This window comes from Pelodiscus sinensis, chromosome 1, assembly GCF_049634645.1.
Source record: "Pelodiscus sinensis isolate JC-2024 chromosome 1, ASM4963464v1, whole genome shotgun sequence".
Classification (NCBI taxonomy): Eukaryota; Metazoa; Chordata; order Testudines; family Trionychidae; genus Pelodiscus; species Pelodiscus sinensis.
The window spans coordinates 314,657,847-314,680,431 of NC_134711.1; the positions used below are offsets into that span (position 1 = coordinate 314,657,847).

Consider the following 22,585-nt stretch of genomic DNA (forward strand, 5'->3'; position numbering starts at 1 on the left):
TGGGTCGCATGTGGCCCTACGGCCACAGATCGTCCACCACAGTAGTACAGTCACTCTGCCTCATCAACCCTGAAACTTCCAGCAAAGGAGCCACACCTGATGGCAGCAATTTTGAGTCCTGTCTATTACAGACAGGAATAAGTCCATCAGCTCATTTCATTTAGACAAGCCAATAATGTCTTCAGTGGTTCTGCTGATTTGGGTGAAATTGAAATCCATAATCTATGGGTGCAAAGACCCATTCTCTACTAATTTTGAAGGTGCGTATATTTTTCCCCCATTGGGTACATTTTTTTCTGTCCTTTAAGTCCTAGATATTTTATTAATTATAAGAAACTTTTCCTGTTAATTAAGAGGTTCAGTTAGAACAGCCCACAATGTTGTGGCTAAATTAATTCATTAGCGCCTTTAAAAAAATAAAAACACTAACAACCAAAATGTGACCCTCTTGGAGCTGTAGTTGATGCTGCTGTTCCACACCAACTACCATAAAATGTAACTAATTAGGTGAAAAGGAAAGAGCACATCCATTACATAGAAATCAGCCTGTCAGGTTAGCAGTGGGAGTGGGGGAGCACAGTATCAGAGCCAAGATGAATGTCCCCGCTCATTAAGAGAAAGGACTGGTAGAGATGGGAAGGGAGACTTCTGACAACACAGATCGGAATTCTAAGCAATTGTTACTTAATCATATTGGCACGTGAGCCACTGCTGTGCACCAGCATTCTGTAAATGCTATTTTTTCTAAGGCAGGCAGAAGGGAAGTGTAACCAGTAACCTGTGTTTCACTCCATCAGCTCCCTGACAGCCCCGCTTTGGGAAGTTAATCTTTTTTCATTTCGTCTGTCATCTAGTGCTATTCGCATACTCTACAGTAAGTAGGCTTCTAATGAATCTATTTTTGTTTAAGTGACTGCAGCCTCATTTGAAGCCCCACAATGGAAAGTTTCTTTTAGCTCTGTCTTGCCTGGTGGGGTTGTTAGGATTGGCTGACAGCCTGGTGAATCACAGCTGCCTCCATTCGGTTATAAAGTCAAGGTTTTTTTTTAGCGTCAAAAATTATACAATCATGGAACTGGAAGGGACCTTGAGAGGTCATTAAGTCCAGTCCCCTGCCCTCACAGCAGGACCAAGCACCAGCTAGACCATCCCTGACAGGTATTTGTCTTACCTACTCTTAAATATCTCCAGTGATGGAGATTCCACAACCTCCCTTGGCAATTTATTCCAGTTAGGAATAAATTGACAGTTAAAAAGTTTTTCCTAATGTCCAACCTAAACCTCCCTTGCTGCAATTTAAGTCCATTGCTTCTTGTCTTGTCATCAGAGGTCAAGGAGAACAATTTTTCTCCCTCCTCTGCGTAACACCCTTTTAAGGTATCTGAAGACTGTTCATGTCCCCTCTGAGTCTTCTCTTTTTCAAACTAAACAAACCCAATTCTTTCAGTCTTCCCTCATAAGTCATGTTATGTTCCTGTTAATATACAGACAAAGTGGATTTTCATGATACTTTACTAAACTGGATTGAGCTGTCTTCTGCCATGGAAACATAACAGTGCCATGGAAGAGAAAAACTGCATGTGAAATCCTGGACTCTAGCAAGGTGAAGCCCTATTTTTGGTTCGTGTTTATAGACTGCCCTAACAAATATGATTAATAAGCTAATATGATCCTGGGATACATAAAGAGGAGAATAAAGTTGGAGTAGATCACTATTTTACCTTTTTATATGGCACTAGTGTGACAGTTACTGAAAACTCAGTATCCACTTGGGGAGCCCCAATCAAGAAGGCTGTTGGAAAATTGGAGCGGGTTCAGAGAAGAGCCCTGAGATGGAATAAAGGTTTAAAAACCACGCCTTATAGCGATAGACACAAACAGCTTAATCTGTTTAGCTTAACAAAGGGAATTTTAAAGGGTGATTTGATGGCAGTCTCTAAATATGTACATATTGAACAAATATTTAATAACTAGCACATTTATCTGGCATTGCTAAGATCTTTAAGGAGGTGCTCAGTGTAGGGGTCTGAGGGTGTGGGGTGTGCAGGCATCATGATTTGGGGGCTGAGGAGGCACTCTGAGCAGGGGACTGTGTATGTGTGCATATGAGCCGCTTGCTCTTATCCTTCCTGTCTTTCCCCTCACCCTCTGAAGAAGGGGAACAATCAGCAATGTCCCAATGCACATTTTTAGGGGGGGGAGTTCAGCCCCTGCCTTCCCTAAAAGGTGCCTGGGGGTGGGTGGCTCCAGGTTGGGTTCAGTTCCAGATTGGGGGGTGTCCCTCCAGCCAGCCCATTTCACCTGCCCAGTGATTCTGTTTCTTTTCTATATAGTTTCCTGAGAAGCAATCCCACTCCAAGAACATCCCATTTTCCTGGCATAACCAAATTCTTACCTTACTTCAAGTTATGATAAAAAGAAACTATATACCAAACTTGTGGTACTAGCTCTTACCATTTAGGAGTTCTTGAACAAACAGACAAACAGACAAACTCAAATATATAGTAGATGGGCTCTTCAGTCTAGCAGAAAATGTTTTCACCTGATCCAATGCTTGAAGTTGAAGCTAAATAAATTCAGAATGGAAACAAGAAGTAAATTTTTAGCAGTGAGAGTAAAGAGAAGAAAAATTTCCTCGAACATTTTTGACTAAATTTTGAAAAATTGAAAAAATGTCAGCCATTCATTAGAACTTTTGTGAATGCAGATTGACTTGAGCACAGTTACAAAGAATTTGTTTTAAGAACTACTAGAACATTTTGAATAGTGATAGAGATGTAGCCGTGTTAGTCTGGGGTAGCTGAAGCAAAATGCAGGACAATGTAGCACTTTAAAGACTAACAAGATGGTTTATTAGATGATGAGCTTTTGTGGGCCAGACCCACTTCCTCAGATCAAATAGTGGAAGAAAATAGTCACAACCATATATACCAAAGGATACAATTAAAAAAAATGAACAAATATGAAAAAGACAAATCACATTGCAGAACAGGAGGGGGATGCAGGGGGGGGGGGAGAGGAAGGAAGGTAAGTGTCTGTGAATTGATGATATTAGAGGTAGGGAGAGTGGGATGTTTGTGAGTTAATGGTATTAGAGGTGATAATTGGGGAAACTATCTTGGTAATGGGTGAGATAGTTCAAATGTTTGTTGAGTCCTTTTTGGAAAGTGTCGAATTTTAACATGAATGACAGTTCAGAGGATTCCCTTTCAAGTGCAGATGTAAAAGGTCTTTGTAGCAGAATGCAGGTGGTTAAGTCATTGAGAGAGTGTCCTTTCTGGTTAAAATGGCAAGAAACTGTTTTCTCTTTGTGATCTTGTCTGATATCTGTTTTGTGGGCATTAATCCTTTGGCGAAGTGTCTGAGATGTTTGTCCAATGTACATAGCAGACGGACACTTTCGGCACATGATAGCATAGATTATATTTCTGGATGCGCAGGAATATGTGTTCTTGATCTTATAATATGTGGGCTCCCCCCAGCAGACCAGGGAGACAGGGAGCAAAGCGGTGGAGAACCCGGGCGGCGGGACTGCGGCGCTTCTCGGTCCCGCTGCCCACGCAACTCTGCCTCGGGCTTCCTGTAGTCAGCCGCTGGTCAGTTTCAGCAGCGGCTGAATCTGGACGCCAGTTCTGACTTACATACAGATTCATCTTAAGAACAAAGCTACAGTCCCTATCTTGTACATAACCCAGGGACTGCCTGTACTACAATGCACTTGGATCTTAAAAACTAAGCAGAGAGTATTTGGTTGAGAGACTTTCAAGGAATTCGCTTTGTGTGTGCTATTGGTGTACATTTTCTTTTGAGTCTGTGTTGAGTCAATGAACCCGGATGGTGCAAGGAATCCATGTAGAAGAGGATAAAAAGGAGCGCCACTTTTACTTTTTCTGTACAATTCATTATTTTGTATATTTCCATTGTCTCTTTTTTTCTATTAGGTCTTGTCTTAAGAAATAAACAGTTCCCATATTTCCAAGACATGTCAGATGTGGAGCACACATACAATGGGCTGAATATTGCAAACACACATTTAACTTCACATATGTCAGTAGCTCCATTCAAGTCAATTGTGTTTTCAAATATACAGAAAAATATACTTTTTGTATATGTAATTTTGTATGACAAGACATGCTTGAAGTCAATTGAACTGTTTGTGTATGTGTGTATATGCACATGCTTGAAATGAATGGAATTACATCTGTCTATGTGTGTGTAAAGTCTAGGATGTGAGTATTAGTAGGACTGGGGCCTATAACTCATTTTAAATAAATGGAGCTGCCCTTTCTTGAGCCCAGCCGGGGCACTGTTGCCGGGCGACCAAACGCTTTCCCAACTGGTAGAGAGCGGGGTCCCTCAGGTTGGGGTATTGGTTCGGGGTGGAGGACCCGGAGATAAATAAGGGCACGTGGGGGTCAGAGGAGGAGATAGAGGAGAGAAGAGGAGAAAGAAAACAAACAAGCAAAAAAAAAAATCCCACATACACCAAAAGGACTTGGAGTGGAAAAGAGGCACAGAGGAGGAAGAGATGGGGGGAAGGAGCCTGCAGGGGGGAAGGGCATTGAGGACTGCAAACACCTTGAAGGAATCCCAGGAGGGCAAAGAGTCTGGTGAGAAGGGGGGAGGAAGCAGCCCAGGGCAGTGAGGGTGGGGAGAGGGTCACACAAATTCATTTAGCATTTTAGGGGGTCGTGGTATCGCAAAGTTTGAGAACCCCTGGGTTAATGCCTTCTTGTCATGTCTGATGCATTAGTCATCAAAATGTTAACAAATATGCTCAGCACAGGTATTTCTTCATTCATCAACAAAATGCAGACACCCATGGGGAACATAAGGAATGCTTCAAACCAGAAAAGGAAGAGGAAAATCAGATCTAATAAAAGCAGGAGGAGGTAATTACTAATGTTGGAAATTTAACAGGATACTGTAATAAGGTTAGCACATCCTAATAATAGCTATCTCTTATATAGTGATCTCAGAGCACTTTACAAAAAGAGGTAAATATCATTATACCCATTTTACAGCTAGAGACTGAGGCACACAGAGGGTGTATTCAGCAAATGTAGGTTCCCCTAGAGTTTTGTGTTCCATATGATTACATTCCACATACAGAAATGGCACCTTGTGAATAAATCAGTGTGTTTTCAACAAACCGGTGGCTATCATCTCAAATTATTTATATTTGCCCTTTGACATAATTACTATAAATATGACAGCAAAAAGATATTTCTAGTATGCATTAATTAAATGACTGCTTAGAAAGATAGCAGTCTCCTATTTTCATGGACGTGTAAAAGAAAGCAACACTCAATACAGGTTTTTGGACTTCTTTCATTGGCAGATATTTTTTTTAATACCAAAGGAAAAATTTCTGATCTGAGATCCTCCACTGTATCTCTCTGAATAAGTCATGACTGTAAGAGATAATCAAGAAATTAGAAAGTGCAGGCCACATTCTGAACTTGTGTAAACAAGAATAGCTTCTAATGGGATATGGGAAAAAATACCCTAGCTGGCTTTCCCTGCACTGAAACAACAAAATAAGTCATCTACACAAAGACTATACTAAAAGAGAACAAAGTTGTGCTAAAAAACAGCAAGCAAATGGTCTGCTGTTTTTTTTCTGTAACAGACTAATGCTAGTTATTCTGAAATAATGGTGCAGTGTAGACACACTGTTGGAGAGGCACAGTGTCACAACTGGCTCTGCCTGTCCCCATGGAATCAATGAGGCTTCCGGTGGGTGAAATCAGATAGGGTATGTCTACACTACCACCCTAGTTCGAACTAGGGTGGTAATGTAGGCAACCGGAGTTGCAAATGAAGCCCTGGGATTTGAATTTCCCGGGCTTCATTTGCATAAAGCCGGGCACCACCATTTTTAAATGTCCGCTAGTGCGGACTCTGTGCCACGCGGCTACACACGGCACGGAGTAGGTAGTTCGGACTAGGCTTTGTGAAACGAGGAGTAACGGTAGTTCGGACTAGGAAGCCTAGTCCGAACTACCTAGTCCATGCCGCATGTAGCCGCGTGGCACAGAGTCCGCACTAGCGGACATTTAAAAATGGCGGCGCCCGGCTTTATGCAAATGAAGCCCGGGAAATTCAAATCCCGGGCTTCATTTGCAACTCTGGTTGCCTACATTACCACCCTAGTTCGAACTAGGGTGGTAGTGTAGACATACCCATAGCGACATCTGGGGGTTAGTTTGTTAGTTCCCTAGGGAAGGGACTGCATCTTGGTAATTTCGTCAAAAGTACCCAGAATTTTGGGAGCTCAGTGCTGACTTAAGCCATTGGGAGTCCCTATTAAGGGCCAGATCCGGAGCTGATGTCAAAAGAAACTCAATGGCAGTGAATAGCCTTGTAGGCAATGGAGCAATGCTGATCTACATTTTAAAAATGAACAACAGGATCTTTTTTATTTAAACAAATGCAGTACCATATTTAACTGGCTGTCTAAACAGCCTTATGGGGTATGTACATTACTATTATTATTCCACTTTTGCATGGACGAAACTGGAGGACAGTGAAACTCTCCCAAATTCGGAGTTGGAGACTCTGTTAGGGCATGTCTACACTCTGTAAAGATCGACCGTCCAGAGGTTGATCTTCTAACATGTGATTTAGCAGGTCTAGTGTGACCTCCAAATCAAATGTTGAGGGTAGCTCCACCAGAGTCCGGTAGTCCTCATTCTGTGAAAAGTAAGATCCTATCAGCCTCCCACAGTATAGATACTGTTGCGGCTCAGTTTAAGGTAAGCCAATTCCCTTGTGTACCTTAAGCTGACCTGCCTGGTCTAATGTATACCAGGCCTCTGAGAGTTCTTTATTTTCCACATCCATGCTCAAAGCAATATATTGAACTTCTTAATGGCTAAAATTATTGCAATCCTTTGTGTCAAGTCAGAGCTTCAGAGAGTATTGTGCTGGTCTAATCCAAAGCAGGCCAGTAAACAAATAGGGAAGACTCCCAGGAATATCAGGATGCTTTGGATTGGATTGGCTTCAATGTTAGTGCAAAAATGCCATTGATTCCAGCATGGCATACAGATTATTATGAAATAAATCTCTCACCTGTGCTGCCATCACACATGCTGTTTTAGTTCCCTTTGCCCAAAATGTCATACGCCGTTCAGAATAGATTGTGAATCTAAGCATTTACTTCTAAATAAGCTTTACCAATGGCAGCTGTTACACTAACTACAGCCACTTTTAACAAGTAATATGTACTTGGCCTTTTTCTAGTAGCAATCTCTAATTGTATGGCTTCCCACTTATTCCTTTTATTTTTCCTTCAGCTTTCCAGTGAGAGAAAGTAAGCAAGGGTCTTATACCATTATTTAGTAGTTAGCTCTAGCAGTAGCATATTCCCACCCAAGAACTGTCAGTGAGCTACAGTAGAGTAAATTTTGTTTATTTTGATTCTAAGGAGCCATTTAGATAATAACTCTGCTCTTAAGTGCTTATATAGCCCTAATTACCATTCAACAGCCCTCTGAGGAACCAAAAGAACTGTTATCCCCATTTTACAGATTGGGAACTGAGGCAAAGTACTAAAAGTTTTGACTAACATTACACACAAGGTTGATTGTAGATCAAGGTATTGAACTCATATCTTTCAAGTCTCAGGCTAGTCACCTAGGGTGAGTCTAGACTACAGGGTTTTGTCGACAAAAGTGGACGTTTGTCGACAAAACTATACCTGCGTCTACACTGCTGCTGAGTTCTGTCCACATAACATCGACAGAACTCAGCAGTTTTGTCAACGGCGGTAAACCTCATTCTACAAGGAATAACACCTTTTGTTGACAGAGTTCTGTCGACAGAAGGCGTTATTGCGTCTACACTGTCCTTTGTGTCTACACTGTCATGTCAACAAAGCGGCTTGCTTTGTTGACAGAACTGGATGTAGTCTAGACGCTCTTTGTCGACAGAAGCTTTGTCGATAGTATCTGTTGACAAAACTTCTGATGACAAAAGCCTGTAGTCTAGACGAACCCCAAGTCAGTAGACTACCCTGTCTCTCTTGCAGAAAAGAAACAGTGGAGGATGAAGCAAAATCCAGTGCTGTCCATTATGCCTTTCACAAACAGCAGGACACATCAGCCCTTGTGTTCTTCCCCACATAGACAAAATGTAGGAAAAGTGTGCCTGTGGTCAGTACAGTGCTTGGAGCAGTGTGGGGATAGAGAATGGCCTCATTTTAGCCATTCTTCTCAGACAGAATCTCCTGAGAATTTTTCAGCCAAACTAATAATTCTTTACTTAACATGGGTGAACCCTTTTTTCCCCCAGCGAGACTTATAATTTAGTCAAATTTGGGTTCATTTTCACAGACACCAAAGAGCACATTCATGTCACCAGGGTAATTCACCCACGTGCAAAATTTCAAAAAACTTACTCTAAAGGATGGGGACCCCAGGGCTTTTCAGGGAAACTGCTGTAATAATTTTTAACACAGAGGAAAATATGTTATTTTGGCCTAACCTCATTCTTGGAAATAGCTGCATTATTTTAGCTAAAACTTCCCCAAACCATTCAGCCAGAAACAGACACTCTGCATGAGATATTTCAAGATGAATAGTTCAGGTTTGGCAAACCTTTAAGCAACTAAACAGGGTCTTATAAAAGAAAATGTTGCCCTAAGGGTAGGTGTTGCTACTTGCAAAGCCTATAATAAGTAACAGTAAAAATAGATGCACAAATACTGCTGAAGTGAATGTGTTTAAAAGTTTGAAAGAACATTGGCAATATCTGCCTAGCTCTGGGAATTTAGTCTTGTTTTTTTATTCCACTGACACATATGCAATTGTAACTCTGTTTCCTACCTCTGTGTTAATCTTGCACTGAGTTACAAAAGCAAAAGCCCAAAATATTCAAAATGACCTCTCAATTTTCCAGTCCCACTGTGCTTGATGCAGAACCAGAAAGTGGAGCAGAACCAGAGGTGGCTTTATACCATCTTCTATCCCCCCCAATATTTAGGCTAGTATAAAGTACAGCAGCTGGAAAACTTCTGTAAATTCATACTTCACTGCCTCTAGGTCTGTTGTGGAAGCTGGGGATTTCAAGGGTTAAGGATGCTCCAGCTACACCAATTTTCCTGTGAATGCAACTTTCCAACCGTGGCCTTGTGGGGGCTCCACACACTCAGTGATCCACCATGTGCACTACTGAAGCTGTGCAACGCAGCTGGAGCAGACTCAAGAATGAAAAACTCTTGGCATAAACAATGTAAATGCCAATAAATGACATAAGGCTGCTGGGTAGAGTTAATGACAAATTATTTGCTGAACATCTTAAAGCATCTTCTCAGAGGTCGATAAGTAACATTTGTGCTCCACACAGGTTTTCATAAACAACTAGTAGATATTGCTGAGCCAGAAAGTCAAAGCCGTTGCCTTCTATTATACTGCATTTCCTTTTATTCATCCTCCCACATGTTATGGGCCATGGACCAGTGTTCCAAGGGGAAGTGTTGGAAACACGATCACACGACAAATATGTAACTGGATGGGACAAAGCACTCAATAACACACTACAGTCTGTTAACAATCCTGCAGTGGCCCCAAAAGGATAACTGACTGAAATTGGCCTTTGAAGATTTTGATTTCTCTGATTTTGTGATCTTGAGAAAGGCAACAGTCTTAGCCTTGATCTACACTAGGGAGTTATTTCAAAATAACTCTTCTTATCTCAAAATAACAAGAAGAGTGTCCACACTACTGAGCCTGTTATGTTGAAGTAATGGGCTGGTTATTTTGAAATAATAACTCCTGCTTTCCATGCAGAATAACCCTTATTTTGAAATAGTTACTGTCATCAGTCTGGGTTTCAGGGTTGTCTCAATGGGTTCCTTACAGGTCATTTACTCCATCGATGGTAATAAACTTTCAGCCATATGCGTGCATGCTCCCCTGTCTAACACGTTAAACCTGTGCACTTGAGTCAACACAACTGACTCTCAGAGAGCCCCAAGAGAACACAAATCAAATAAGGATTAAAATCACCAGAGCAGGTTTATTGCCAAATTACATACACAAATAGTTGTCAGCAGATAGACTCGCCACTGTGCCACTACATCTGATGTAAGCCGTGACAATGTGCTTATGTAACCCACACACTTGGGCTATGTCTACACTGGAGCGATCTTGCGCCAGAAGTATGCAAATGAGGCTAAGCATGGAATATCGCTGAGCCTCATTTGCGTATCTAATGAGCCGCCATTTTGCAGACGAGGCTCTTGCACCAGAAGGAGCTGTCTACACTGCTCCTTCTTGCGCAAGAACAACCCTCTTGCGCAATGCCATTATTCCGGAAAATAACCAGCGTGGCGGCATTGCGCAAGAGGGTTGTTCTTGCACAAAAAGGGGCAGTGTAGACAGCTCCTTCTGGCGCAAGAGCCTCTTCCACAAAATGGCGGCTCATTAGGTATGCAAATGAGGCTTGGTAATATTCCATGCTTAGCCTCATTTGCATATCTCTGGCACAAGATTGCGCCAGTGTAGACATAGCCCTAGTGTGGTTACTAAGCAATGCAAGTGGTACCTAGACCACAGCAACAGTTAAGACCAAGAGACTTCTACAGCAGGGGCTAGGAGCCTGCTGGCTTTTAGCTCAGAGGGTAGAGGCTCCTATACTCAGATCCCAGGTTCAAATCTACCCTGTGGTGGTTACACTAGCACCCATTAACACCATTATGCCCCCCCATAGTCTGCCGGAGATCACCCTTTGCAGTGCCCTTTTATAGACACATACGAACAAATTACATCACTTCTGATGTACCAGCTTGCCACCTTCTGTTACCTAGTTACTACCCGTTACCTCAAAGAACTGGGGCTTACTTACTATCCTCCATGCTGTTAACTTCGACCTGGTCCTGAACTTCAGTCAGTAGGTACATTAGATTTTGGGGAGTCGGTTGGTACCAAGAGGTTTCTTATTGAGATTTTCTGCTACTCCCCTCTGACTTACAGCCTGTACTTGATCTAGTGCCTCCGTATGTTCTTCTATGCTTGACCAAACTTATATAATCATATAATTATCAATAGGGCCTCTTTCCTGGCTGCTGTGTTACTGAACCAACGTCTTGCTTATTGGATTCCAGGCCAGTTGCTGTTTTTATATTTCAGGCCTTTATTCAGGCCTGCTGACTCCATGTTACCAACCCTCTACTTACTACAGTTATTTTGGGAGTTATTATTTTGAAGTAAGTTATTTCAAAATAATTTCCTAGTATAGACATGCCCTTAGTGAGAGAGAAAATCCTTGTATGGGTGGAGTAACTTTAGCATGTTGTAAGCCCATCACTAACTCCACATGGTAGGCCTACCTGATCGAGGCCTGGGTACCAAAACCCAGCACAGCTTATTGTGATTTCCTGCCTGTCAGACTGACTCTATGATGATGGATGTATAGCACCATTTGGGGAGTGAGCCACATAAGCAAAAATTCCTTCCAGGGAAGCCTATACTGTGCAGAGATGCAAAACCTCACTGGAAATGTTATACCAGCTGTTTAATTCAGAAGTCAAGGGGACGCTTCACATTAGCTGTTTGATACTCCCTGGGCGGTAGGTGAATTGTTGACAAGGGAGGTCAGGGAACCCTTCCAGAAGAGCTCCTCACCCCATCCATCAAGCAGGCTTGTGTTGATTCCCATCTATCACCTGTGCAATATCACAGAAGTTACTGTATACCTACAACTGCTCTAGCCAGCAAACACACAGGCACATATAACAAGGGAACACAATGGATGGGATGGGCTGTTGTCCCTTAACCTGTTTCATTGCTTGTGCCATGTGTGTGGGGAGTGATCTTTGATTTTGTTGGGCCTGCCTTTTTCCTTGGTTGGCTGTTCTCTTTGGGAGACAGCTTAGTAGGCTGCATAGCCCACTTTTCATAGGAGACAGAGCTCCGCTCCATGCTGGCTGCTGCTGAGTTGTGCCCAAGGGTTCCACTTCTTCTCCTTGAATGTAGAGTAGCTATTGACTGTGGTCCACTGACATTAGCAGTGTCAAGACTTAGCACAAAGTACAATTGAACTTTGATATGTGTAGACATATGTTTCTATCTTGTCACATACTCGCAATCATTTTCTCTAGTATAAAAACTCAGCTATATCTTATCATAAGAAACAAAGCTCACAAACTTTCAGAGGGGTAGCTGTGTTAGTCTGTAACATAAAAAACACCCAACACCTTAAAAATCAAATGGTCCTGTAATACCTTAGAAACAAGCTCACAAAGTTACCCACATTTCTAGTTACAGGTTTGTTCACTCAGAGTGGCCAAGAGCAAGTAATTGCTCATGTTAAAAACAGCCGCATGTTTCTTTTAATCAATATGGTGATTTTAAACTGATGCTATGCTCAACTTCCCAAGCATAGAGAATCTGGGACAGGCCCAGAGCCATTGTTAGTTGAGATACATGAATAATTTTGTAAGGAATCATGAAAGGGATTCAAAGTGAAGTGAGAGAATTAATTCACAAATTATAGTTAATGCACTGTAAGATTATGAGATGTTCAAATAGAATAAAAAAAAGCTGTAAATACTGCATGCAGAGCCACCTCATAATAAAGAATTGACACACTAAACAGAGACTGGTTTGATGGGGAAGAAATACATCCTTGCCACTTGTCACATAGTATTCCCAGATGAAGTACATAAATAAACATGCCATTCACACATAGCACTTCTTCCTACAAAGCTGTCAGGGAAGTGAGGTGTAAGAATAATACTGGAGACCCAGGTGGCACAGGAAAAACCTAGGTTGTGTCTTGTTTCTTCTGGTAGAGAAAAGGGAAAAGGATGTATTAGGCCACACAGAGCTATTATCAGTTCTATGACTCCACTGGGCCTGGATTCACCACTCCATCCGTGCACAGCATGGAGAAGGGAGATGAAAGAGAGCTGGTTCCTTAGATAAGGAAGCTTGGTCCTCGGGGAGGTTATGTCAGGAATCTGGGCTTGCAGCAGCATTAGTGTTGATGCAACCTCATCAGTATGTCTGCAACAGGTTTCCTGACTGACCACATGATTGGCATAAAGGGGCAGCAGGCTGGCTCTGTGACTTCTCCTGTGTTACCTGGTTCCTACTGTTTCTGCCTTGCACCTAGCCTTGATGTAGTCGTACTCCTGTTTGGAACCCCTCATTGCCCTCATTCTGCTTGCTCCAGCTCCTGAGCACCAGGCCATCAGCTCTGTTATCAGCTTCTGATTTAGGGTTGCCAACTCTTCTGATTTCATCAGGAGTCACCTGGAATCAGGCTTATTCTCCTAGAGGCTACTGCAGCCAGTCCCGGAGATTTTAAACTGCTAAAAGTCCTTGCCTGCTCTGGTCCCACACCACTCTTGGAAGCAGCCAACATGTCCCTGCAGCTCTGAGGCAGGAGAGCACTCAAGAGGTGTCAGCACACTGCTTCCTCCCAAGCACTGATTCTACTGATCCCATTGGCGAGGAACTGCATCTAATGGAAGCTGCAGGGGTGGCATCTGCCACGTGTCGAACCCTGTTGCCCTCCCATGGACCATACGGACATGCCAGCTGCTTCTGAGAGTGTCACGGAGCCAGGTCAGACAGGATGCTTGCCTTAGCCCTGCTGCGCTGTCAGCCATGACCTGCCTGAGTTAACACTGTGTGGCTGCAGCCTGCACTCTGAACCAGCACCCCATATACTCTCCCATGCTCCAAACCCTTTTCCACACTCCAACCCCCTAACTCAGCTTTGAATCCCCTTCTGCACCTACTCTTTCCCAGAGCCTGCATTCCACACTTCCTCCAGGACCTCAACCCCCTGCCCCAGGCTCAGCGCAGAGCCCCATCCCAGTCTGAATCCCTCTGTGAAAACTATGCTCCATTTTTAGCCTGCTAGCTCAGAGCCAGCACAGATATGTCATCTGGAGCTGGTATTTACACCTTCAGCATGTATTGCAGACATACCTGGAGAGGCACATCACAGAATTTCACCCTTTATCTACATGGGCAGTTCTGCATGTTCTGTTCTCATTTGAGGAACGGAACTTCCACTGCCCTGTAGATCTACATTGCAGGTCTCTTCTCTGTGGCCTGGACTCCCTTCCATCAATCTATTCATAGTTTCATGTGCACATGCTAAGGTAATGTAGCATATTCAGTGGAAATCTGAAGTGTTCTGAAAGTGATAAATATAAAATGAATGCAGAATATAACATAAAGAACTTTTTAACCTACCTGGTCACTCAGTCATGGATTTAAAAGTAACTGTTTCTACAAAGGAATTTCACTAACCGATTGCAAAGAGAGTCTGCCAAACTGGAATTCATCAACAGATTTGACCCTGGGTTTAAATAAAGACATTAACTGGTTGGCACATTACAAAACCAATTTCTCCTAATATTGACATCTGCATTTCCACATTAAAAGTTATGTATGGGACACATCCTGCCCACTTAATCAGCCTCATTAACATGGGTTCTACAATTGACAGGTACTACTTCTGCTCTTGGTTTCTCTTATTTCCATACTAATTCATCTGATGAAATGGGTTTTGCAAATGAAAGCTCATGATTCTGTATATTATGGTTAGTCTCTAAGGTGCCACAGGACTACTCATTGTTTATAAAGAACTGTAGTTAGTCTCTTACACAATGCTCATCACCATGCTGTCTGGGCCAAGATTCAGCAATTCATCCTTATTCAGCAACTCAATTTAGCACTTGCTTAATTTTGCATATGTGTTTTACGTGCATGGAGTTAAGCACTGGCTTAAGTTTTTGCAAAACAGGAATTGACTTCATCACATGTTTAAATATGTTGCTGAAATGAGGGCTGAACATCTTCTATATACAAGAGGTATACAAGGCAAGAAAAAGGAAGCAAGGTGCTGAGTTGTTTGTTTTATTTTTGCTATTATTATTTGGTTTTGAACACAGAATAAAATATATTGGAGTCAAATATTTTCTTCCCTTGATGATGTAAACCTAGAAAGGTCAAAGCATCTATACAGATTATGCTATCTCATTAATTTACAGAAAATAAAGAGGAAATTCAAATATAATTGTAATAAAAGCTAGTCTGTTCCTCCACTGCATCCGGCAAGGATGTGATTAACAAGAAAACTTATTGCTATCATGCCTTAAAGCTCTTTCAGAATTATAATGTAACTTAACAAATAGATTTACAACAGTGACATGTGCTAATGGTTGCATTATCACCTAATAATGTGGCACTCCTATTAACATGTCTCCGTTTAGGTTCCCTAATGAACATTCACTTCTATTGTAAAAGACAGTGAAAAGAAAGTTATTGCATATTAAATAGTACCATGTGTTTAATTTAGCATATTTTTGGAAGATTAACATGTCCATTTTCATCTGCTTAGAATCTATGGATCAGTTTCCACTGGTATAAATGTAAATGGGTGGATTATTTAGATTTTTGTGTTCAATATTCCATTCGAATTTATAAAAATCAAATCTATCCAAATACTTGACATTAATTAATACAGTGCTGGTTAGACTGTGTAATGGTGCCCAGTTTTAAGGACATCTGTATAGTTTTCTACATTCCTCTCACATTTTACATTGTTTAAGTGTGATTATTATTTTCTTCTCAAGAAATACTGGTTAGTCATTCCTTTTGAACTTTTATTGCTGCAAGGCGGTTGCAAAGAAAGATAGAACTGATTCTTTCACACCATTTTTACACTGGCAACTTCATTGACTCCAGCTCAGTTATTGCTAATTTACACAAGTAAAGTGAGAAAACAAATAATTCCTGATGTTTAATATTTTTCTCTAAAGTGTTGAGATCTGGCCTCCATCAAGTGTCTTGTTCTGGAGGCTTATATCCATCTGAAAATCAGTTTTATACACTGTGGTTGGACCATCTGCCAAACTATACACTACCAATTTCTAACTGCAGGTGTGAGTCAAGACAGTAACATCCCAAACAAGTCTCATTAATGCCGGCCCTGCCAGATGCCTCATCTCATCATTGTCATGTTTCCATTATGCCTCTGGAATTTAGGGCAGTGACAAAGCACCTTCACTCCCATTGGTTTCTGGCGAGTCTCTGAATGGTTTCCCAGCTATGCCCTAGGTTTTTCAACTCAGCTATCACAGTTTTGGGTTGTTTTTTTCTTGCCTTCAGGTGTATATCTTGTTGCCACACTGGTGATAGAATCAGTTTCCATCCAAAGCACATGGCCAATGAATCTTCAGTGCATCCAAATAAAAATGCTGCTCATATCCTCTTGGCTGCACAGTGTCAATTGATCGTGGTTTGAGGTTGTTTTAGCCCAAAAGATATGGAGGATGTTTCTGAGGCAGGTTGTATGCAATGAAAACAGTTTGGTCATGTCGTACTTATTTCCTAGCATTCTGCATTATAAAATAATGTTGAAAGTACACAGCTCTGATAAATCTTGAGTATGGTTTTGGTGTTGTATTTTGATGATTTTCAGACTGTATTTAAGCTCCTAAAAGTGTTCCCAGATTTACTAATTTTGTTCTGGATATCTTGGCTTGTTCCACCACTCTGGCTGATGGTGCTGCCCAAGTATGTGCATGTTTCTGTTTGGCTGAGAATGTTAGCCTTTATCCTTATTGGTGTAAATGAGGGAAAATTAAAGGCCATAATATGTTTCTTACTGCAGATTATTTTTAGTCCATTCTGCTGGCTGAATGTGTTGTTTTTTTTCTTGTATGTGGTGTAGGTTATGTGACAGGAGAGCAAGATCATCTGTGAAGTCCAGGTCTTCTGGGAATAAAAATATGTTCAATTAATGCCTCTTGGCATGTCTTCAGTTGTGAGCTGCATTACCCAGTCAATGGAAATGTTAAAGAGTATTGCAGACATGGCATACCCCCAACATACTCCTGTTTTGACTTCAAAACCGAGTTAACTATGATCAACATGAGGAGACCTGTGGCACCTTAAAGATGAAAAGATTTATTTGGGCATAACCTTTCATGGATAAAAACCAGATACACAAAATGGGCTTTTGCTCACAAATATTTATGCCCAAATAAATCTTTTCATCTTTAAGGTGCCACAGGACTCCTAGTTATTTTGGCAGACTTCCATGGCTACCCTTCAGAGACTGGTGATCAACACTGGAAGTAAAGTTTAAATAGAAACTTTTGATCATGTTGATTAAATGGAGAGGGATTCCATATGCCCAACACAATGTGTCATAGGCTGCTCCTGGGAATCCTATCTAAAGCCTTCTCAAAGTCGATGAAGTTATCTAAGATACCTCTTGTTTAAAGCCATCAGCATTGCACTGATCATCATAAGTCCGAGATATCAACCATCTTTGTTGTGTCCTGGAATACGTTTATTTCCAAATTGAGGGACTGCCTGAAAGTCCCTGGTCACTGGAGCTGCCTTGGGGATATGTTTGCATTTCCTTATTCTCTCCACACATGTTACTTCTCTGATTGGACAGGTGAGGAATCTCCTAGTTTTTCTGTTGTCAGACATTGGCCTTCTTTTGGCTTTATTTCCTTGTGTGTGGTGTTCATGTTGTTGTGTGTAAAGGCCACTTCTGCTTTACACATAAGCACAGTTGAGTGTGAGTTGGATGCATTTTCCTTTCTTTCCTTTTTATTTTTCCCTCTTATGTCCTAGGATTCACGCTACAATGCCCCAGTTCCTTTGGCTGGCCTTTTCAAGTAGAGGTCCTTGCGTAAGAGAGATGGGTGAGGGAAATTGTAGTAACATCATGTAGCACCAAGAGAAAAAAAGTACTGGAACCACATATGTGTTGTGGGAACAAAGAAAGGGCAGTTCTGTTAGCCAAAACATTCATTACACCCAGAAAATGTGTATGTAAAGAATTTGCATGTGCAAAACATCCTTTCCCATGCTCACAGACCAACAAGTCAAACACATTTTTAAAGCTTGCATGTTTTGTAGGTGCAATTGCATTTGCTCAACTATTTGCATATGAAGGAAGTGTATTTTTGCTGTTGGTATTTGAAGGTTTGGGCCTGTCTGTATACCACATCATTTTAAAACCCAGCACAGTTTCCTTTGCAGTCTACAAAAACAAATACTAGGATTTGGTCACTTGCAGTAAATTCTTTTGCAAACAACCTCAGTCATTAATCCTTGCTTAGTATGTTTCCTTATAATCACAGTCTGCACTTTGAACTTGGCAAATCAAATATAAGAAAATATAGTATCTTTCTTGTGCTTTAGCTCAGGCTAAATATGTCTAAAAGGAATTGGGCACTGCTTTGGGACAAAATTTCACATCTGCAAGGGCACCTTTTTTTTTTTTTTTTTTTTTTTTTTTTTTTTGATTTCTCACTGCTTCCTAGGATCTCTTTAGCAGCTGTGGGTTTTGGGTGGCCAGCATTGGGAAAGCTGATCAGGTGTCAAAGTGCCAGCTGTGTGACTCACTGCAAGTTATTTTCAGCATTGTTAGCAAAGCAAAACGGGAGCTAGTGCAGAATGGTAGCAGTCCTAGCCGATAGCAAGGAAATATCTTTGCGGAAGCATGGTTTCAATTGAACCAAGTTACATGGCTTGAAGAAATGTATTGCAGTTGGATCTAAAATAATTTTGTTAAAGAGAAGCCTTTCCATGTTCCACCAGATGTGTAGATACATAAACACAGCCATACACACCTCTGCCTTCTGCACTTTAATCACTCAGGTGTGCCAAACCCTGCATCGTGCCTGCACATTACAATACATCATACAGACTACTCAGGGTCTATAATGTGGTCTCACCCTGCAGTACAACACCATGGTGCTTCAGGGCTGGAGCACCCACAGAGAAAAATTAGTGAGTGCTCAGCACCCACCAGCAATCATGCTCCCTCCCCTATCTCCTCCCCACACTGCCTCTTGCCCACTCATGGTCCCGAAGATCAGCTCCTCCTCTTCACTCTCCGCATGTCCCCCCTCTATCACCGAACACAGCTGTTTCATAGCTTGCAGGAGGCTCTGGGAGGGCCAGGGAGGAGCAAGGATGGGGCAGGCTGAGGGGAGGTGACAAAAAGGAAGCATGAACAAGATGGAGCTGAGTGGAGCAGGAGCAGGAAGAGGCAGAGGTTTTAGGGAAGGGATGGAGTAGGGGTGGAGACTTAGGGGAAATGGGTGTAGTGAGGGCAGGGCCCAGAGCAGAGTGGGGAGGGGGATTCAAGCACTCTCCCAGACAGAGGGGAAGTTGTCACCAGTGACTCACAACACAGTGTCTATAGTGTGGATGACAACTGTGACATTAGTGGTGGAGTTTAGCTGCTCATTAGCAAGTCACTCATTATCATACATGCAATGGACATGAAACAATAAGTACAGACCACCTCAAAATGTAGGGCCTTGGTGCAAGCAAGTAAAAGATGTGGTGCATCAGTAAAAGTCATCTGCTTCCCCTATTAGCAGCCCTGCCAATAGGGTCTGGCAGTCCTGCTGCAACAGCACTTCACTGCCCCTTTTGCCCAGGGTAGCAGTGACATTAAAGCATTGCTGTGGCAATGGTGCCAGACCCTGTGGCAGGTCTGCTGATGGTGGGAGGGGGACCATAAAGGGCAGCTGTCCTGGAGTCTGGTGATTTGAAAGGGTCTGGGGCTCCAGCCAGTGGCCACAGAAGATGGGCTGGCAGGCGTCTTATCGCAGTCCCACCCTTTCCACTTAAGGCCCTGCCCCTTCTGGGGTCCCATAAAAACTCCCTTCCCTTGCTAAAGATGCCGAGCCTAGTGCAGTCCCGGCATCAACTTTCACCCCTGCACATCAGCAGAATGTTAGGACTAGAATACTCAAAGAGTTGACTGAGGGAGTATTTGTAGACTCCTGTGCAGATACAAGATTGGTTTGCAGTTCTGCAAAAATGATCTGCAGATATCTGTATCCACATCTGTAGATGTGGATACTGATGGATATCAAGTGGCTATCTGAAAATTTGCAGGATTCTAGATAAAAAATGTGTATCTGCATCTGCATGGCTGTGTCTAGACTGGCCAGTTTTTCCGGAAAATCAGCCACTTTTCCGGAAAAACTTGCCATCTGTCTACACTGGCCGCTTGAATTTCCACAAAAGCACTGACTTCCTACTGTAAGAAATCAGTGCTTCTTGCAGAAATACTATGCTGCTCCCGTTCAGGCAAAAGTCCCTTTTGCGCAAAAGGGCCAGTGTAGACAGCTGAGATTTGTTTTTTGCAAAAAAGCCCCGATTGCGAAAATGGCGATTCGGGCTTTTTTGCGCAAAAGCGCGTCTAGATTGGCCATGGACACTTTTCCGCAAAAAGTGCTTTTGCGGAAAAGTGTCCGTGCCAATCTAGACACTCTTTTCCAAAAATGCTTTTAACGGAAAACTTTTCCATTAAAAGCATTTCTGGAAAATCATGCCCGTCTAGACGTAGCCCATCTGTATCCGCAAAAATGAGCCACAGATACCCAAATCCATATCCATGGATATAAAGCAAATATCCATGGATTTTCAGGACTGTAGGTGTCTGAACCATTAGCAATTACCTTTGAAAAGTCATGGAAAAGTCAGATGGGCGAGATTCCAGGGGTCTGGGGAAATAAGGCAAATATAGTGCTCATCTATAAAAATGGAAATAATGACAATGACAACCCATGGAATTACAGACCAGTAAGCTTTATAACAGTATCTAGAAAGATAATGGAGCAAATAATTAAGCAATCCGTGTGCAAACACTGATAAGATAATAAGGTCATAAATAATAATCAGTATGGATTTGTCAACATCAAATCATGTCAAACCAACCTAACAGCTTTCTCTGACAGGATTACAAGCCTTGTAGATAGGCAGGAAGCAGTAGATGTAATTTATCTTGAGTTTAGTAAGACTTTTGCTTACCGTCTTCTCAAAAGCTAACTAAGGAAATACAACCTAGACGGAGCTACTAAAAGGTGGATGCATAACTGGTTGAAAAACTGTTCCCAGAGAGTAGTTATCAGTGGTTCATAGTCATGCTTGAAGGGCAGAATGAATGGGGTCCCACAGGAATCAGTTCTGGGACTCGTTACGTCCAATGTCTTCATAAATTATTTAGATAATGGCATAAGAGAGTTAAAGTATAAAGTTTGCAAGTCTTAACAACATTGGAGAGGTTGCAAGCAGTGTTCGCTCTAATATTTTCCATCCATGAGCAGAGTGAGTTTTATCTTGTGCACCAACAATGAGGTCATGTGCACTTGTTCAGTTGTATGCCACTGTGGCACCTACCCAATGGGAGAATTCCCCTGCCAAAGGAGCAGCTCTTGCTTTCCCTTTCTTGCAGCTCTGGGCAAGGGGGCATGAGGGCATGAAGATGAGGGCAGGGGTGGTGTGGATATGCATTTGGTGCTTTGGTAATGGGGAGGAAGCCCATAGCTTGACCTGCTAATGTGAGATTAGGCACTCAGTGTAGCAGATAACTGCGCTTGCAGTCTCATGCCACTTTGCCCACATGAAATGAACAAGGCATCTGAAACCTTCTGTGATGCATTTGCGGCACAATGTCCCTATGCTATAGGCAGAGAAACTGAGGCACGGCGTAGTCAACAAATTGCCTGAAGTCACACAGGAAGTCATCAACAGAGCTGGACACAGATAAAAGCAAACTGCAAGGGTGCGTATAGACTACTTTCCTCTTTCAAAAGAGGAATGCAAATGAGGACATTGAAAATGCAAATCTCACACTTCATTTGCATAATCTCATCTGATCGTTTTTTCGGAAGAGATTTTTTCACAAAAAAAAGCAGTCTAGATGGGGTTCTTTCTAAAAAAAATCCTTTTTCGAAAGAACCCTGTAAACCTCATTTTTTCAGGAGTAAGGATTCTTTCAAAAAAGGGGTTTTTTAAAAAAATTATTCTTTTGAAAAAGGGTTCTTTAAAAAAAAAAGAACCCCGTCTAGACTGCTTTTTTTTTTAAAAATCTCTTCCGAAAAAGCGATCAGACGAGATTATGCAAATGAAGCATGAGATTTGTAAATCAGCACTTCATTTGCATTTTTTATTCCCCCTCATTTGCATTCCTCTTTCAAAAGAGGAATGTAGTCTAGATGCACCCCAATAATCCTACCTTCTCCCCTTCAGCTCACTACACAGAATACCTCCTACACGTCAAAGCTGCAATAAAAGATCCAATACAGTTCTTAGCTCTAAACTTGTTTATGGTGTGGATTCTTGGGCAGTGATCCATTCATCCATCATAGACAGCAAGTGGGCTTCAAATCCAGGATTTGTTCTCAACTCTGAGCATTTCATTTTTGGCATCTTTCCCTTCTCTGTTTCAATAATAGGAATGAAGAATCCCTTCAACCCCAACCACCGGTGGTAGCAACCCTCCTGCTTTTGGCCCCAACCCCTGGCGGTAGCATCCCACCCTCCAGTCCATCCATGGCCCCAACCCCTGGTTGCAGCTACCCTCCCACTTGCCCGCGGTCCCAAACCCCAGGTGAAGCTGCCCACCCATCACATGGTTCCCCCAGCCAGGTGGCTGACTGGAGCAGCCACCTGCCTGCCATGCAGTTCGTCCGGTCCCGGCCAGCCAGAACAGCTGCCCACCCACCATGCAGTTCCTCTGGCCACCAGAACAGCCACCCACCCACTACATGGTCCTCTGGCCCTGACCAGCC

General features: G+C 42.3%; 1 long non-coding RNA gene across 4 annotated transcripts; it reads left to right on the forward strand.

Annotated features, from left to right (window-relative positions):
- The first annotated feature begins 725 nt into the window (after positions 1-725).
- Positions 726-16,771, forward strand: LOC112547272 (uncharacterized). Of its 4 annotated transcripts, none has more exons than XR_012901632.1 (4): positions 726-874; positions 1,448-1,603; positions 4,787-4,892; positions 16,702-16,771. It is a non-coding gene; the product is annotated as an uncharacterized LOC112547272 (long non-coding RNA). The 4 variants fall into 4 exon arrangements; XR_012901634.1 differs by lacking the exon at positions 16,702-16,771 and adding an exon at positions 9,048-9,260 and having other exon boundaries at positions 4,782-4,892; XR_012901631.1 differs by lacking the exon at positions 16,702-16,771 and adding an exon at positions 9,048-9,260.
- The last annotated feature ends 5,814 nt before the right edge of the window (positions 16,772-22,585 follow it).